This window comes from Hyaena hyaena, unplaced genomic scaffold, assembly GCF_003009895.1.
Source record: "Hyaena hyaena isolate Hyena2069 unplaced genomic scaffold, ASM300989v1 scaffold_15, whole genome shotgun sequence".
Classification (NCBI taxonomy): Eukaryota; Metazoa; Chordata; class Mammalia; order Carnivora; family Hyaenidae; genus Hyaena; species Hyaena hyaena.
This window is the reverse complement of record NW_024080647.1, coordinates 5210579-5216578: the sequence shown is the minus strand read 5'-3', so window position 1 is coordinate 5216578 and position 6000 is coordinate 5210579.

Sequence of the window (6000 nt, the reverse complement as noted above, 5' to 3'; positions counted from 1 at the left end):
TTGGAAACAAGGGAGCCAGCTTGAAGGGGCTCCCACTGACTAGATTTGGAATAATTTGGGTACTGAAATAAATAATGATAAGAATAGATTATATAATATGTTGAAAAATTTATAAAGAATCCATGTGTTCTAATCTGATATTTAAAAATAAAAATTAAGGAGTGCCTAGCTGGCTCAGTTGATAGAGCATGTGACTCTTGATCTCAGGGTCACAGATTCAAGCCCCACACTGGAGGAAGAGTTTACTTAAAAATAAATAAATAAATAAAAGCTTTAAAAAAGCTACCCCTGTTTACTTCACAGATTTATAAAAATTATTTTTAAAATAATTAAATTAACATTAACATTTTAAAATAAAATTAACATTAAAATTAAAACAGAGAGGAAAAGAAAGGAAAGCAATTTTTTAAAGAAAAATGTCAACTCTTAAGTGGACAGGATGGAATTTGGAAAATCACTACTTTACCACCATATAGCAAGGGGTGTTCAGGCAAGTCTCATCACTGGATATTAAAACCACTGAGTGATAGATGGTTGGAGAACAAGATACTCATTTGGTTTCCAACTACTGTGCCACAGACTATTCGTTAATGACAAAGAGCAAAAGGTACTTTTACAGTGGAGAAATCTGGTAGGTCCCACCTTAATAAAATGTCCAAACTGAGCATTAGTAATAATGGGACAAATGGACATTATTTGCACTGGGAAAGATAATATCATTCGTGTAGTAGTCCTGCCAAAAATATGGATGCTAAAACTGGTCATAAGGAAACAGTCAGACATACCCAGATTAAAAGACATTCTGCCAAACAACTGACCTATACTCTTTAAAAATATCAGTGCCCATTAAAAAAAAGGGGGAGGGGGGCACCTGGGTGGCTCAGTCAGTTAAGCATCTGACTTCAGCTCAGATCATGATTTCATGGTTCGTGGGTTCAAGCCCCGTGTCGGGCTCTGTGCTGACAGCTAGCTCAGAGCCTGGAGCCTGTCTTCGGGTTCTGTGTGTCTCTCTCTCTCTGACCCTCCCCTGCTCATGCTGTCTCTCTCACTCTCTCTCAAAAATAAATAAAACAATAGATAAATAAATAAATAAATAAAATATTGAAAAATTTTTAAAAAATATCAGTGCCAGGTGGGTGCCTGGCTGGCTTAGTTAGTAGAGCATGTGACTCTGAATCTCAAGGTCATGAGTCCCAGCTCTATGCTGGGTGTAGACATTATTAAAAAATAAGCAAAAAAAGAAAAAACTTAAAAAATAAATAAAAATGTCAGTGTCACAAAAGAAAACATAACTGATCTACATTAGAGACCGAAAAGATAACAACTGTGTGCAATGTGTGATGGATCCTGGATTGTAAAAAGAAGTTAAAAGAAACATTACTAGACGATTATGGAAATTTGAATATGGAAAATTTTACTAGGTAATCATACCAATGCCACATTTTCTGAGTGGGAGAATTATATTGTGGTTCTGGAGGAGAATGTCCTTATTCTTGGGGGTATGCATGTTGAAGTATTTTGAGGAGAAGTGGCATTATGTCTACAGCTATTCCTCAAATGGTTTAGCAAAAAGGAGAATATGTATATATGTCCAGTAAAAGAGAGCTCACCATGGCAAACTATTAATGGTTGATAGATCTAGGTGAATTCTTCTTGCAGCTTCTCTGTAAGTTTGAAGTTCTACAAAATCAAAAGTTGAGGAAAGTAAAACATAACATTTATTATGGTAATTGGCAGAAAAACTGCTAAAAATTGTTGAAACTGATGGTCTTTGGGGAGTGACACAGGTGGGCAGGAGGGGACACTTCCAGTTTTCATTTTATATTTTTGAAATTTTTGGTTTTGCTATGCTTTTATATTACTCTTGTGATTAAAGAAAACTAGTAATTGTGGCACCTGGGTGGCTCAGTCAGCTAAGCATCCCACCGTTGGTTTTGGCTCAGGTCACAATCTCATAGTTCATGAGATCGAGCCCCGAGTGGGTTGTGTTGACAGTGCAGAGCCTGCTTGGGTTTCTCACTCTCCTCTCTGTCTGCCCCTCCCTTGCTCTCTCTCTCTCTCTCTAAATAAACGTAAAGAAACTTAAAAAAAAAAAAAAAAAAGAAAACTACTAATTAGTTAATAAGACAAAATACATACAACAAAGGTTGCTCTGAGGATGTAGGCTTTGTATCCGTGGAGGGCTCCTCATTCCAGAAAAGAATTAATAAATATCATGTGTTGTGCCCCTTAATGCTCATTAAGCTTATGGATCTCTCTATGCATATTGAGGTTCTTAGAGCTCAGTCTGGCTTCCTCACCCCTGTTGCTGCTCAAAAACAGCACCTATTAAAAGGCTTGCATTTTTTTATTAAGTCTTGCTAAGAGAAAAAAATATTGCTAAAGAACATTAAATATCACTAATGTGAAGACATATTAAGATGTAAATATCCTTCATAAATTAATGAAAATGACAAAATGTGTAGAATCATATCTTGTTTTTTATGTCCTATTGTGTCCTATTTTCTTTACCAGAGGATTTGTCAATCTACTTAAACCCCTATTTTAGTCTACAAAATAATTAATAAAGAAAGTTTCACATTTTATTCTTTTGATTCACTTTAATCAGTGCAGAGAAATGACCTGCCCAAATCATGCTGCTTGAGTATTGGCAAATGCTCACTTGGAATTCAGACCTTTATCCATATGTCCTAATCCCATAGTCTTGGCTCTGATTTCTCCATGCTGAGTGAATGTGGACAGGTCACTCAACATCTCCTGCCCACCCTTTTCTTTCTCACCTATAAAATCAAGTAGTAGGATTAAATTAACATAAGATCAGCCCCCATGGCTCCTGATGGTAGCCATATATTTCACTTGGGGAAATAAAGGTCCAGCAAGATTCTGCAACTTGATAAGTTTCACCCTGCAAGGCAACCTTGAGCTTCACATATGTATTCATTTTATATTCTGACTCATCTGAACAGACCTCACCTTAATGTAGGCACGGAACCCTGATATAACAGCCTCAGGAACCCAGTAACAAGGAAACTCAGTTGATGTGACCCAGTTTACTGTTTACATAGCTTAATCAAAACAACAGTGACATCATCAACCACCACCACCACCTAAGAAGCATATATTCCTTAAAAGAAAAGAAAACAAAACAAAACCTGATAAGCGCTGCTAACGGAACAGAAATCATTTTAAATTCTCCATAAATCAACAGATTAACAACTGTGGGCCAAGCTCAATATTAATTACTCCTGTGGTTGTTAATGAATCCTTGGAAGCCCCAGAAAGCCAGAATCCACTGTGGCTTCTAACAGGTAGAAATTTTAAATGGGAAAGTAACCTGAGAGATTATCTAACACCTTTACCTTACAGAAGGAAAAAGAAAGCCCAAAGAAAGGGAAGTGACTTATACCCAAGTTCATACCTGTCTGGGCAGAGCCAGGATTAAAGGTCAAGTCTGACCCATCATGCAGTGGACATTTCTTATATGAAATGCCAAAGGCTCAAGCCCTGTGTAAAGCTGAATCTCTTCATTATGACCAGGTGAACCTGAAGTAATTCAACAAGAAAACAATGTACCTTGAGCTGTGGGAGATAGAGGGGGCATCTAAGAAAATAGGAAATAAAATACACTCAAGATAACCAAGAATATGAGCGGTGTGATAGTAATACTTTGATAGGATCAAAGGAAACTTCCCCAAGGGGTAAACTAACATTTTACTTATTTATCTCCCACCTTAAGAATATATGTTTTAAAATGGACTTACGAAGGAGGCATACACCATAAGGGGGTGTGTGTGTGTGTTTAGTAACATTTGTTAGGGGTTATCATATTATTAAAAGAAAACATATTCATTGCAAATGAACATTTTTTTAAGGCAGAGATAACTATTCTTAAATTCTTAATATATTTCCTTATAGCCATTTAAAAAAATTTTTTTTAATTTTTTTTTTTGAGAGAAAGAGAGAGCGTGCAAGCATGAGAAGGACAGAGAAGGGGACAGAGGATCTGAAGTGAGCTCCACATGCACAGCAGAGAGCCCAATGTGGGGCTGGAACTCACAAACCGTGAGATCACGACCAGAGCCGAAGGCAGATGCTTAACCGACTGTGCCACATAGGCACCCTCCTTCTAGCTATTTTTATATGTAAATGCACTCTTTCATTTTAATTGAGATCATGTGACATAAGCTGTTTTATATTTTGCTTTTCTTGCTTAATTTATCTTGGGAATTCTACCATGGAATTAACAAGTCTTTGAAAACATTGAGTCAATTAAATGAATGTAGTATTATTTAGCACTTCACCTATTGCTAGACACTAAGTTTTACATTTTTCTTTATAAAAAATAATGTGACCATATGGTTCATAAAGTAGGGTTCAAAAATAATCATGTGAGACACCTGGATGGCTCAGTCAGGTAAGTGACTGACTCTTGATTTCAGCTTGGGTCATGATCTTATGGTTCAGGAGGGCAGAGCCTGCTTAGGATGCTCTCTCTCCCTCTCTCTCTCTGCCCCTCCCATGGAAATAAAAAATGAGAAAGATTAAAAAAAAAAGTGAAAAACTGGAAAAAAATTGCAACACATATCACTAACTCTCTAATGTGTAAAGATCTTTTACTAAGAACAAGACTAACCAGAAAAATGGACAAATGATATGAGCGGTTCACATTAAGAAAATATAGGGGTAACTGGGTAGCTTAGCTTGGTTAAGTGTCTGACTTGATTTAGGCTCAGGTCATGATCTCACATTTGTGGGATCAAGCCCCAAGTCAGGCTCCATGCTGATATCTCGGATCCTGCTTGGGATTCTGTCTCCCTCTCTCTCTCTTTGCCCCACCCTCTCTCTTTCTTTCTCTCTGTCTCAAAATATAAATAAATAAATATTTTTAAAAAGACAACACAGGAGTGTCTTGGTGGCTCAGTCAGTTAAGCAGCTGACTTTGGCTTGGGTCATGATCTTGCGGTTCATGAGTTCAAGCACTGCGTTGGGCTCAGAGCCTGGAGCCTGCTTTGGATTCTGTCTCTGTCTTGCTCTCTGCCCCTCTCCCCTCATGTGCACACGTGAGCACGCTCTCTCTCTCTCTCAAAGATAAACATTAAAAATAAAATAAATTTAAAAAACTGAAAAAATGATTCATGTTATTTATTAACATGTTAATTTAGTTTACGTTAGTTAGTAGACATTAATTAAACATGCCTATGCAACCAAAACACTGGGAAACATATTTGCAGTATATATTACAGAAAATGCTAAAACCCATACCGGATAGTATTTTTTAAAGTGAATATCTCAATAGAAAAGTGGGCAAAGGATATCAACAGGTGATGTTTTAAAATCCCAATAGAATTATTTTCCAATGTTTAATCTTATCAAATAAATGTGAACAAAAAAAAAGAGCATTTAAAAATCTTCCATGTAGGGCAGGAATTTTTTAAAAATAACAATACCCCTCCCAAAAATAAAATAACAATACCCTGTAGTAGTGTGGGGCAGAAACACAATCCCCTATTCTTGGTAGGATGTCAATCAGCACAATTTTTTCCAAGGGCAATTCAGCAGTATATATCAAAAGCCTCAAAATTATTCATAACCTTTGGCAAAGTAATTCCACATCTAAGAATGTCTTCCGTGATAATCACCTCAGTCAGAACAAAGGCAATGCACCCAGTGTGGTCTGGCATTTAGTACAGCTGGATCAGAGTGGTGGCAAGGGTGCCTTGGAGAGTCCTTCTTCTGGTCCCTGGGCAGCTGATGCTAAGCAATCAGTGCTCTGTTCCTGGCCGGCTGGCTGGGAACATGAAAGCCAGTGCTAAGGAACCATGCTTTGCTGCCATCTACTGCTCCCCAGGTAATTGCACCAGCTGAGGAAGAAGATGATCCTCTCCATCAAGCGACTTAGTACCAAGGGGCCCTCTCCTCTATTTTTACTTAACATAAACTAAAATAAAGCATTACTAAGTTCCAGGCATTGTGCTCAGCACTTAAAAGCATTCTCTCTTA